The 13,407-nt window shown below is 37.3% G+C and overlaps 1 pseudogene; it reads right to left on the bottom strand.

Moving 5' to 3' along the window:
- Positions 1-1,944: 1,944 nt before the first annotated feature.
- Positions 1,945-12,783, bottom strand: LOC141489389 (cytochrome c1, heme protein, mitochondrial pseudogene; annotated as a pseudogene).
- Positions 12,784-13,407: the final 624 nt, after the last annotated feature.

Genomic DNA, 13,407 nt, shown 5'->3' with positions numbered 1-13,407 from the left:
TGTGTGTATGTGTACATACATACATATATGTATATATATATATATATATGTACATATATAATCAGGGGTGGTCAAGGAGAGTTCAGTCATGTCTGGTGTTTCATTTGAATATTTTGTAAACTTTCTTTTAGACTTTCCTGAAATATATCCCTTCCTTAACCCTATCACCCTTCCTCTCACCCTTGAAGATACTGCTTGGACACCATCTTTTTACATGAAGTCTCTTTTGATCCTCTGACTGCTAGTACACTCTGTCCCACAATAACTTGTATTAAACTACTTTACATATTTCTGCATATCAATTAATTTTATAATTATTCTTTGCACATTTTGTAAGTATCAGTTGTCTTTTTGCATTAGAATGCAAACTCTTTGTAATTAGGGATCATTTTATTCTTTGTATTTGTAACCATGACATTTATTTTGCCTGGAAGATAGTATGAATATAATAATTACTTGATTGAGTTTTATCTTACTATAGATAAATCCACATTCCATAGCTTCTGGACCACTGACCCTTTTGTCATGGCTGCCTAAAATCAATTATTTTCTGATCTTCAAGGACTTACATTCCCCTAAGGTCTTGACAGGGAACAAAATAGGCTTTTTTGTTATTTCAAGTGAAACACAGTAAGTTTAAAAGTTGTATTACAAAATATGCTAAGTAATTAACATTATGCAAAGTCTATTTTGTTCAAATTTATATAGGTACAGAGATATTCTATTGTTCAACCCTTCTAATCCTATTAGTGAAAACCAATTTATCCATTTTTCCTTCTTTTGGGAGTCTTCCTTTTGATAAGCACTTGGGATGGGGAAGAAGATAACAGCAGTTTGTCTTTTCTTGTAGTTGGACACTGCACAATAAACAAAGATCATTTTAATGTAGAAGGACCAAGGTAGAGAAGGAGCTCAGATAAGTACTCTGTTAGTGTCAGATTATAGGATCTAGATTCTACTTTCACTCAGTTTAGAGGAAGGAGAAAATACATCCAGGGAAGGAAAAAGACATTCTTTTCTTGGTTCCGTCAACTATACCTTACTAAAATGTAGGTTGTGGCTGGATTTCTAATTCTTCATTTCCAATGGAGGTTCTCTGGGTTTAGCACAAGAAATCCAAATTTAAATCTGAGTAGTGAACCAAGTATAACTTTTTTTGTTACCATTGGCCTTGAATGACATTTGAGGATAAATATCTGAGGAAAAACTGGAGTTGATAGGTAGCCATAAAAAACCCCTGAAACAATTGATACTATTTATGAAAATGATTACTATTTACCCTCCATGTGCAAAGGAGCCACTGTTGTTGGAAATAAGTGATTGTTATTAATTTTGTCAGAATTCTTCTGAGAAAGTGAAATATAGAATTTGATTTAGTTTAAATCAAATATTTTTATTTTCCTCAAAAATTCAGGAAACTGAGCAGAAAGTATCTGTAACAGGCTTGAATCCTAGGAATACTTATAGATGAGTAAATTAGTCTCACAGATTTGTAAATGCCCATTGAGTAGATAGGGGCCTTTAAGTATATTAATTGGCTGGGGAATAGTTGCTAATTGTGACCCTTAGATTTATTTTAATGGATTCTTTATTATTCCTGGACTATGTTATAATATTACATTTCAATGATCTTTTTTATGAATTATTTACTTTATTGTTTCTTTGTGATAAATTTGTAACCCCTGAGTTTTTTTTTTCAACCTGGAGAAACATTTTATTTCTGGTGGGGGGAAGAGGAGACTTTCTGTGCTGGTGGGGAGAAGCCAGTTAGTTGTTCTTCCCCACCCCTACCCTACCCTTGCCTATCCAAGAGGAGTTGTCAACTGCTTTGGACTGGACTGCCAGGCTGACCATGCCTGTAGGACAAGATGTACCAAGCTGGGCTGAGGTGAATCAAGCCCAAAAGTGGGGGAAGATGCCCACATCTTGTGATCAATTAGAGGGCTAGTATGGCAACTTATGACTCTTCAGCACTGACCACTTGTGCCTTTTCATGGTGTGGGTGAGAGGGATCAGCAAGCTAAACATCAGCAGCATCTTGAACCCCATGAGTTTGCGATGATCATGTTCTAGTTCAGATGCCCAAAGCAGGAAAGTACACACGTCCTTTGCTACTTGTGACATAGTGGCTGGTATACCATCATCATACTCAAGGACATCATTGTAGATAGGGGGAGCCACAGCCGTGACCTGGCCAGGGAAGTAGGCATTGAAGTGAAGACCCTCTTGAATGAGGACTCCAGTAGGTGAATAACAGCATCCTGTGAGCAGGAAAAGATATAATCCTCACAGCTGTGCCTGGCTCAGATGAGGTAGCTGAGGTGGTGGGAAGAGAAGGGAGAGGGATACTGCTCCACTGTTGGCAGCCCAGGCAGCCTCAGGGTTGGGGTAGGGCTTGGGCAAATAGAAAGCTTCCCTGGACTCATAAACATCTCTCCATCTTCATTAGGGCCATCCTGAACCTCTATCTCCTCTGCCTTTGCTTTAGCTTCTGACTTTATGAAGCACACACCCACCAAATGGTGATAAGCCAGGCAGTCCATGCTGTGGCAGGAAGAGCACACCTACTTATACTCCTGGAAGCCCCAGCGGATGCTTCCTTGGTCCAAAGAGGAGATGAAACCAGGGGTAGCTTGGTGGATTCAGCTCTAGGTCACTGACACCCACAGCTGTGTGTAGGAACACAACAAGCCCTGCACCTCCTGCTGCCAGCATGGCCAGGCCATCACCTTCCGGCCACTCGAGAGGTTTGAGAATGATGATATCTTGGTGTCCTGAGGTGTTGGCATCACGACAGACAGTACCAAGCCTCCCGCTGCCCGGCAGGACCCAGCCGTGGAGGTGCGGAAGCCCCAGCAAGGTGAAGCGCCCATAACCTCGGCCACCTCCATCTCCAGCACCCTCATCACCGCCGCCGGGGAATCCCTGAGTTCTGCCCTTAATTCTTCTGTCACATTGTTAGATTATTTTCCCCTGTGCTGTATGAGTACTTCAGGAATCCAAAGTAACATCAACCTTATTGTTCAGTAATTTTTTGTCATGTCTCTATGACTCCATTCGGGGTTTTCTTGACAAAGATATTGGAGTGGCTTACCATTTTGTATTCCAGTGTAGTTTACAGTTGAAGCATTGAGGCAATAGGATTGAGAGACTAACCCAGGGTCACACAACTAGTAAGTGTCTGAAGCACATGTCTTCCTGACTTCAGGTATCCACTGTATCCACTTGGCTACCTTTAACATTAGACTACAAAGTATAATGTCAAATGACATCCTGCAAGAATAGCTGTAGGATAAACTCCAAAGCCAAATAGAAGTGACTTTAATATTACTCTGTTGTTTGAAAATATTTGTAGCTTACCAATAGTACAGATGAAAGCTAGGCATAGACCTAAATATTTAGCCTGTGTTCTCTAATGATGACTAGCTCAGGGCCTTACAAAGAACTCTTCATATTCACTCACACAACTGTTCATAAGGATTGCCAGGGCACAGTGAAACAATCCTGCCTTGACCAATTTGCCACTTATAAATGTGACTTTAGTCAATGAACTAGCAAACCTAAAGGAAAATAATACAGCTATACACACACACACACACACACACACACACACACACACACACACACACATATATGTATATGGGTTAAGCGGAGAATTTTGTTACCTCTCATTCCCCAAGTTTAAATTTCAACAATAATATTAGAGAACAAAATTTCTTAATCTTATTTTTATAAACAACTTTAGAAAATTACTATCATTTCTTATACCTTTCTCATTCTATATTCAATGTACAAACTGTGGTAATAGTAAAAAAAAGATTAAAAAAAGTAATTCAGTAATAACACCAACATATCAGCCATGTCTGATTGTGAATATAATAATACCCCAACTTTGAAAAACAAATAAAAGAGGTAAATGAATTAATTTCAAAACTGGGGTCAGATTTTATCAATATAATTACATAGAATTTAGTTTCACTTTATTCTTCTTTCCTACTTCACATTTATACATATTTTTGTTTCTTTTTACTTTTTTGTATATCACTTTATGTTTTCCAGTGTTTTTAATTTTTTAAATTCATTACTTATGGCACAGTAATATATTATTATAATTTGTTTAACTATTTTCCAATTGATGGATGGCTGTTTTCTTTCTAGTTATTAAATGATGAAAAAGGACTGTATTTCTTAGTTGAGAAAAAGGAGAATAACTTTTCCCTCCTTGGTATTTCAAAATGCATTACAGTCAGTGGCATTCAATAAATAATTTTCTGGTATTGTAACAAACATAAGAGAAAAATGAGGAACAAGTCCAATGAGATCAAAATGGTCTTTGTTATTGAAATATTCAAATTCTTTTTAACATTACCAAAATAGGGGGCAACTAGGTGATGCAATGGATAAAGCACTGACCCTGTAGTCAGGAGTACCTGAGTTCAAATAATAATTATCTAGCTGTGTGGCCTTGGGCAAGTCACTTAACCCTATTGCCTTGCAAAAACTAAAAAGAAAAGTAAATTTTAGTAATAGCTTTTGTTTGTGAAAAGATCTAGACTGCTGTTCCCCTTCCCCCACCCTCCAAATAATTCAGTTGTGAACCTGAATAACATTCCATTTTATTATCATATTATATTATATTATTAATGGAGATAATGATTTCAGGAAAGGGAGTGAGTTGGGGTGTTAATATGAGTTAAAGTCTTGAGATATGTAGAATTTGAGTTGATGGTAGGACACCCTAGTGAAAATATGCAGAAGGCATTAGAAAATCTAGCCATCGGAAGGCCTCTAGAACTGAGGAGAGAAGTTAGGGATCTAGATATGATTACAGGAGTCTTTCAAATAGATTCTTTTGAGATTTCCCCTGCAATTTTAGCTGAAATCATGGAAATAGATGAGTTCTTAAAAAAGAAAAAAGTACAAAGATGCCTAACTGAATGGGAGGCAAACCACTCAGTAACTACAATTGTGAATTGTTTACTATTATTGACTTTGCAACTTTACAAACTTTGTAGCTTTTCTTCTTAGAGGGTGTCTATAATATTGATAGTGACTGTTTGCAAATTGGTTACCTAACTGTAACGTCAGTGTTCCCACTCTATCATCAGTGGGTGCAAGGAGGTCGGTCCTGTCTATATATCTGTAGAGCCTGTATATCTTGTTACTTTCTTAAAAGGTAAAGACTTTTCCCTTAATAACTCTCCAGTATTTTTAGCTACTGGCCTAATACAGAAATAACAGTTGCTTGCTCTTTGCTCCTGCGGCTGTTTCAGAAAGGAACTAGCAAAGAAAGAATCAGAAGACTTAAGACTTGATCTGCTTGCTTAGCTCACAAGAAGCAACTACTGCAGATAGTTTTATATGTTGTTGAACAAAATAAATTCCTATTTATCTCTATCTCTACTTTCTATGTAGGCATTTTTAATTTGAACAATTGAAAAACTGGAAAATGTTAAAAAAAATCAGTACCAGTCTCTAAACTGTGAATAGCCAAACTGAACAGAACAGTTTAGAGACAGGAGAGTCAGAGATCAAACAGAAGTTTGTTAATCTCAAAGTGATAAAAACAACTCTTGTGAGCAGAGTGACTGGTAAAGCCTTATCTTGCTAGTGGAAAGACAGAGTTTATATACATAAATCACCAGTAAGTTGAGCATAATGATTTTTAGGTCTTGAGTAGGTGTTCCATGGTGTTCCTGGGTCCTGTGGGAACAGTCTCCTAGTTGATTGTCTCTTGAATCAGTCAGAATAAGAGTACAAGTATCAGGTTTGGTTCACTTAATAGTAGCAAGGAACAACGATTATGAACTTGTCAAGAAAGTTGAGGGATGGATAGCTTTATATTGCAGTCCATTGACTCTCAGTCCTTGGGAAATAGAGGGCAAAAATACAGATCATAGCAATATAGGGGATGAGGGATGATGCCAAGGCATGAGATTATCCTAAGGAGAGGACTGTTGTTAAGCCAAGTTCAGGGCACAGCCTGCTTGCTGGGTCTGAATTCTGGGGAAAATGGTATTTCCAAAATATTTTGACAAAAATAATTCTATAAAATTTGGATAAATAGCACCTACTTTTCAGGTTGCTTTGAGGGGAAAAAATGAGATAATATTTATAAAGCATTTAGTAAACCTTAAAATACTAAATAAATGCTAGTTGTAGTAGTCATCGTTGTTGTTGTCTAGCAAAACCTGGAAGTCCATACCAGAATGAATAATGACCAAAAAATCCAATGAGTAACTTCAGTGAACAGGTCAACATCTACCACACAACTACAAAAAAATTCAACCACAAACCCACAGACAGTAGAAAACAAAAGCCCGCAATATCACAGAGTAAATTTCCAAAACAACCAGAGATGAGAGATGCATAGCCTACAAGGGTCTCTGTCTGGGGGCTACAAAGGAAGGATTCCATGAGAAATACCTAGGATTGGGACACTGGAAGTCCTGGCAATCTACAGTGTTCAGGGACCAGCATCATTCCAAACAGTGTGTTGCTACAATGTTCATACTGGGACATCTCAAGCCCAGAGTCTCTGAAAGCAACTAACACTGTCCTGAAACAACACAGAGGGTTGTGAACATTGAGAAATCTGGATCTTAAAGAGGAGTTGCTAATCATGGAAGCACTTGAGGTAAGCACAAGTCCAGGGGACCTAAAGCCAAACCAAACAGGGCTAACCATACTGAAAGTGTAGCAAGAAATCAGAGAATTGCTTTGGCACAAAGTTCCAGTTCAGAAGCTGAAGCAGAGAGGAAGATATCTAAGAAAGCATTTTTGAATATAAAAATTATTTCAAATTCAGAGATCTTTTGAGAGAAGGAACAGGTTACTGCAAAAAAACTTTAAGAGAAAAGGGGAGGGCAGCTAGGTGGCACAGTGGATAGAGCACCAGCCCTGTAGTTAGGAGTACCTGAGTTCCAATCCGGTCTCAGACACTTAATAATTACCTAGCTGTGTGACCTTGGGCAAGCCACTTAACCCTATTGCCTTGCAAAAACTAAAAGGAGAAGAGAGAGAGAGAGAGAGAGAGAGAGAGAGAGAGAGAGAGAGAGAGAGAGAGAGAGAGAGAGAGAGAAGGGGAAAAAGAAACTTTCCATAATAAATACATGAGAACTAGAACAAATGAAATGAGACATATTAAGAAACACCTCTAAAGAAAATATTGGAAAGAGTAAGTATCTTGGCAGAAATGGTAAGTCTTATCCAAGAAATGTACTTCCTGAAGCCTAGAATAGTCAAACAAATCAATGACTATGAAACAAGAGATATTGAAGGAAAATCCAAAGATTTTATATATATGTGTGTGTGTGTGTGTGTGTGTGTGTGTGTGTGTGTGTGTATAAAATGCAATAAAAAAGCAACTTACTGGAAAACAAGTAAAAGAAAAACTTAAGAATAATTGGATTTCCTGAAAGCAATAATCTAAAAACAAAAGCATACAGACTACAAATCTATTACAACAAGAGGTTGGGAAAGGCTAGGAATATTCTACTACTTACTTCCGCAAAGTAACCCTCAAAAGAAAATTTCCAGGAATGCATAGTCAATATCAAAAACTCAAATGTCAAAAAAAATTGCAAGAATCCAAAAAAATCAGTTGAAGTAACAAGAAATCAGAAGACCTGGAAGTTTCTACCATAAATGAGAGATCTTAGAATTAAAGAATGAGTTAAAACCAAAAATAACTTACCTTTCAAAGCTAAGCATAATTCTTTGAGACAAAATTCATCTTTAACGGAATAGAGGAGTTTCAAGAAATTTTTATGAAAAGCAAGATGAGTAGGAACTGTAAAATATGAACATGTGTCCATAGAAAACAAGAAAGGTAAATTTACCTGAGTAATTAGAAGGTAGTTTATGATGATTTAGTGTTTGCATTCCAAAAGGAGGCAAAGAAACAAATATCCCTTCAGTACCTTAATGCCTCCAAAGATTATTAAGGGAGTTAAAAATAAACAAATGACACAGGGCTTCTGGAAGACAGCTTGATTCTCTTCTCAGTGTTTGAAGACAGGAAAGAGAAGGGAGAGTTAAAAAAAATCACTAGTTGCTGAAAGGATAAAGAAAAAAAGACAGAAATTGCTTTTTCTTACTATTGCTTTGTGTGATAGAATATGCATATATGGAGGAAAGGAGATGGAAGTCAGCATCATGTAAACTTTACTTTTATCTGAAATGGACAAGGAAGGGTTGAATACATACACCCAAACACTTCCTGATTCTGAAGGAAAAGGATTAAAAGGATTAAAAGAGAAAATAAAAGAAAATTTAAAAATCTAGAATTTAAGGGGCAACCTTAGATTTACTCTTTGACATTTGGAGAATGTGTGAACAAATAATGAATCCCTTCATCTCTGAATGTAATGGAAATTTATTGTGCCATAAGAAATTAAAAAAAGGTAATGATTTCAGAGAATTCTAGGTATTATAAACTTATTCAAAATGGAGGGGTAGAATCAAGTTAATTTATTTAAGGATGGTGAAATTATTGAGGAAAACAATTTTGAAAGATTTAAGAACTTTAACCAATGCAATGATCAGCCTTGTCCCCAAAGGACCTATGATGAAAGATATTACCCACTAACTGAAAAAGGGACAATAATTGTAAGGTACAGAGACATACATTTATGAACATGAAATAAAAATAAGGAATAGAGATGAGGAAAAAAGACTAAAGACATTGGAGAATAGCCATAATAAGAAATATAGAGAAGTAGAGTATCCTTTTATGGAGGCAGAGAAGTTATTGAGGGTTAAAAAGAAAACCAGGATAGCATCTTGTCATAAAGGGAAAAGGAAAAAGAATTTTTAAGAATTTAAGAAATTTGAGGGTGGCTAGGTGGTACAGTAGATAGAGTACCAGCCCCAGAGTCAGGAATACCTGAGTTCAAATCCAGCCTCAGACACTTAATAATTACCTAGCTGTGTGGCTTTGGGCAATCCACATAACCCCATTGCCTTGCAAAAAAAAAAACCCTAAAAAAAAAGAATTTAAGAAATTATAAGTGGACAAATGGCACAAAGAAGAGCCACAGGTAGGAAAAATTCATTGAAAATAAATGGGTTAAAGGATTGTTATAACTATATATAGTTTGAAAAATGAACAATTTTAATTTAAAAAAAAATAAATAGGCTATAGAACACTGACCTTGGAGTTAGGAGGACTGAGTTCAAATTTGACCTCAGACAATTATGTGATGCTGGACAAATCACTTAACTGTGATTGCTTCCCTCCAAAAAGCAAAACAAATCAAAAAAAACAAAAATGGGCTAGGTTGGCTGACTTTGGATAGCCTTCAACATTCTTTAATTTTGGTTATATGATTTGGTAGTTAAGTCATTGTTAACTTTTGATAGAATAATTTTTTTGTTTTTTTTTTTTTGCAAGGCAAATGGGGTTAAGTGGCTTGCCCAAGGCCACACAGCTAGGTAATTATTAAGTGTCTGAGACCGGATTTGAACCCAGGTACTCCTGACTCCGGGGCTGGTGCTTTATCCACTACGCCACCTAGCCGCCCCTAGAAAGAACAATTTTAAGGAGAATGGTAAGGATAGATATCAGAATGAAAAAATTTAGACATTTGTATTGAGCCCATATATTACCTACTATCTCTACCTACTGTCTGAGAGAGCAATGGGACTGGAAATGAACTACACTTAAATAAACTATTTGAACAATTCAATGGTCATGAACTTTGAAAATTTATCAGCGGAATTCCATCAAAGAATGTCTCATGACAATATCGCTGCAGTTCTTATAAACTGGTTACAAAATTCCAAGCATAGTATTTTGGTAAAAAGGATAAGATTTTTTAAAATGAGGATTTTTGAAACTTTCTTGTATAAACAAGACAAGCTATTGTCTCTGAAACGCCTGCTAATAATTAATAGTCAATATCATGTAGCTGTAGTTCAAGGCAACTAAATGGCTCAGTGAATGGAATACTAGTCCTAGAGCCAGTAAGACCTGAGTTCAAATCTAATCTCAGAAACTCACTAGCTGTATGATCCTGAGAAAGTCACTTAACCTTTGTTTGCCTTAATCTATTGAAGAAGAAATGGCAAACCAGAAAACTCCAGTGTCTGGAAGAGTTGGACATGATGAAGCAACAATAATCAGTCAGGGCAGGTAAATAGATCATTAGGAGGAGAATGATAAGGTGCTGGTTGTAAACTCATGAAAATGCATACTCAAAATGGCTACCAAAAGTCTTTAAATTCACATGAGAGATGAATGGAATAGGTCTATTTTTTCCTTCTCATTTTTTGATGATGAGTCATAGCTTACTTTTCTAAACTTCCAGTTATTTTCTTAGCCTTGGCATAGTGAAGTGAAAATAATAAGTGAAGTAAATGTGATTGCACAGCCTGTTAAGGACTATTGTGTGTGGGAGTACTGTAAAACGCTTCATCACCTGGTGTCTTTGAGCACCAGAGTGTTGTTTTACTAAGTGCCATGAAGTGGGAGTGGACCAGGGACTGAGGAGGATATTTAAGTATTTGTATTTTGGTAAATGAATGGAAATCTTGGTGTAAAGTAGAACTTGTCTCTCTTGTCTTTGATCCCATCAACACTCGCTTGGGGAAAAGATAAGTGAGTCCAGAAAGGGATTCAACAAATGGCCCCCAAACAGGAACATAAAGGCAGAGCCATCTGAGTAGAATCCGGGATAAGGACCAGCAGATACAAGCAAGGAAAAATTCTAGGCAACATCGAAAAGACTTCAAAGAAGGTAAGTTTATCATGGGGCTGATGTTAAGGAATTTGGTACAAGGAGGTGTGGAGGAAAGTGAAGGTAAAGAGAAAGTATACTCACATCTATGGCCTGAGGCAGAAGAAATAAAGAAGTATTATCAAGAAAAGCCTATGATCAGCCCTACAGCACTTAGGGAAGAGACTTTAGTAGTACAAAAAACCATTAAAAAAAAGCAAAATATCAGAGAGAAAGTTTGATGGATCTAGGAGGTGATTTTCAGTCATATCCTATTATGGGGAGCCAGATCCTTTTAATCCAGGAAACTTTAGGTGAAGACATAAGCCACTATATATATATATATATATATATATATATATAGAAGTAGTCAGAGATTTAGAGAAGGCAGTGGGGAAATATGGGCCAAGATCACCTTTTGTCTGACTACAATTGGAGACTCTTTCATGCTCCATATTAACACCTAATGATTGGAAGCAGATAGAGCATGTTTGTCACCCAGACAATATTATTTTTGGATGATGGAGTTTATAAAACAATGTATACAGATGGCTTTGAGGCATGCACAAGTTCCCAATGCTACCACATATTATGAACAATTTAGTGGCACAGGTCAATTTTTCAATAATGCAGACCAACTATATTATGGGTTAGATATATGAAAGAATTGCTACTTGTGTAAAGAATGTTTGGGGACATATTCCAATACAAAATGATAAGAAAGAACCATTTTCACTTATCCAACAAAGAAATGATGAGGTTTTTTTGTAGATTTCTTTGGCTGGTTACAGGAAGCAGTTGGAAGAACTTTAGGAGATGTAGCAGGAATAGATGTATTAATAATACAATTAACAAGGACTAATGCAAATACAGATTGTCAGAAAGCAATGATTGGCTTAAGAAGGAATGCCACCACTGAGGAAATGATTCAAAGATGTGACAGAGTAGAGTCTCAAGTGTATCATACAGAATTAATGACAGAGGCATTTGCTAATATGCACATGGGAAATAAAGAGAAATGGACTTGCTTGTTTGTGGAAAACCTGGATACTTAAAGAAAGATTGTTAGAGTGCCCTGATAAAGAATTTTTCTTCCTAGGTCAGGGCACATCATCCTAAAACTCTGTGTTCAAAGTGTGAAAAGGCAGGACACTGAGCATCAGAATGTAGACAAGGAAATTTAAATGGAAAAAGGGCCCCCTCTCAGGGGCCCCATCAAAAACAATCATGGGGTATGACAGTTCAGGACCAGCAGGAGATGGAATGGAAAAACCAGTATGCAGCTTTGGCAGCAAGCTGAAGCCTCCATATACTTCTATTGAAATACCTATTCACCCTTTATGATTAATGGCTCCACCAAAGCCAGAGTATACCTACATTATACCTTTAGGAAAACACATGAGTGGGGAAATGTTCTCTATTACAATAATGAATGCTAATGATGATGACAGCTACATAAATGAAAACCAATATATAGCTCAGTTACATGTTTTTTCAAGATCTGGTATAAATAAGAAGGAAAATGAGTTGAAAAATGGGCCAAAACAGTGAAACCACAATGAAATTGTTTACAGCTATGATTTCTTCAGAAAAACCTCTTTGTGTTATCCACGCAGAAGGAATTGCTTTCCTAGGCTTGATTGGCACTGGAGCAGATTGGACTGTGTTCCCCCATGCAGAAATGGCCAAAAGTTTGACCTAAACAGGATGCCTATACTAATCTAGTAGGTATTGAAGGTAGACAGAAAACAGAAATTTCTTGTCAACCCTTGAAATGGAGAAAAGAAGATAAAACAGGGACTGTCACTCCTTTCATAGTTGAAGGACTCCCTACAATATTATAGGGAAGAGATATATTATGGCAATTAGGGGGCTATAATAAGCACAGATTCTGTGATTGGGGCTGCTGTTGAGTTGGGAAGTGGAGTCTCAGAGGCAGTGCCATAGGGGAATGAGCTTCTTCAAGCAGCAGTCGGCTGCTGAGTGCCAGCACTATGAACAGGATATGGAGGACCTGCTTGCTATTCTTTTTGGCCACTGCTGCTTGCCTAACTGCACTATGCATGCTAAGCACGACCCAAACCTAGGGCAACTTTAGAGACTTCTCGTCATTGCCGTAGACCCTGACGGAGACTCTAATGCAGACCCTGAAGCAGACTGATGCCTATAACTAATTTCACTACAGAAGTCACAACGAGTTTCACTTTCCAGCCTAAAGCCTGGAACATCGCAGCTGTTGCTCCAGCACCAGAGGGCTGTGAATTGAACTAACTGTACTTCCTGTGTTGAGAGTAAAGATGTCACATGCTGTTGGACAGTTTGTAATGGTGCTGAGTATTGGGCAGAGAATGCAACAACTCCAAATTATATTGTTATCAACTCAAGTAAGTGCAAATGCTCTCTCCCATTCTCTGCTGTTCCCACCTTCTGCAGGGAGAGGCTGGGCAGGAGAAGAGAAATCTTCCTTTTTGGAACTTTGAAACTCAACCCTATGTCTCAGATTGAATGCATGCTTTGGTACAGAAAGGGCAAGACCCTCCCAAAAACTTATTTTAGAAATCAAGGGACCCCCCATGCCCTCTTCCTGGTTTGGGGAGAGGGCTGGGCAATGACTATGTTTCTCAAAAGGTTATTGATTGGGAAGCTTCGTGGTCAATTCGTTAATAAAAAAGGGGAAGAAGAGTTTTTT

The sequence above is a fragment of the Macrotis lagotis genome, chromosome 5 (assembly GCF_037893015.1).
Source record: "Macrotis lagotis isolate mMagLag1 chromosome 5, bilby.v1.9.chrom.fasta, whole genome shotgun sequence".
Classification (NCBI taxonomy): Eukaryota; Metazoa; Chordata; class Mammalia; order Peramelemorphia; family Peramelidae; genus Macrotis; species Macrotis lagotis.
The sequence above is the reverse complement of the archived record's forward strand: the minus strand, read 5'-3'. Positions and strand labels throughout refer to the sequence as shown.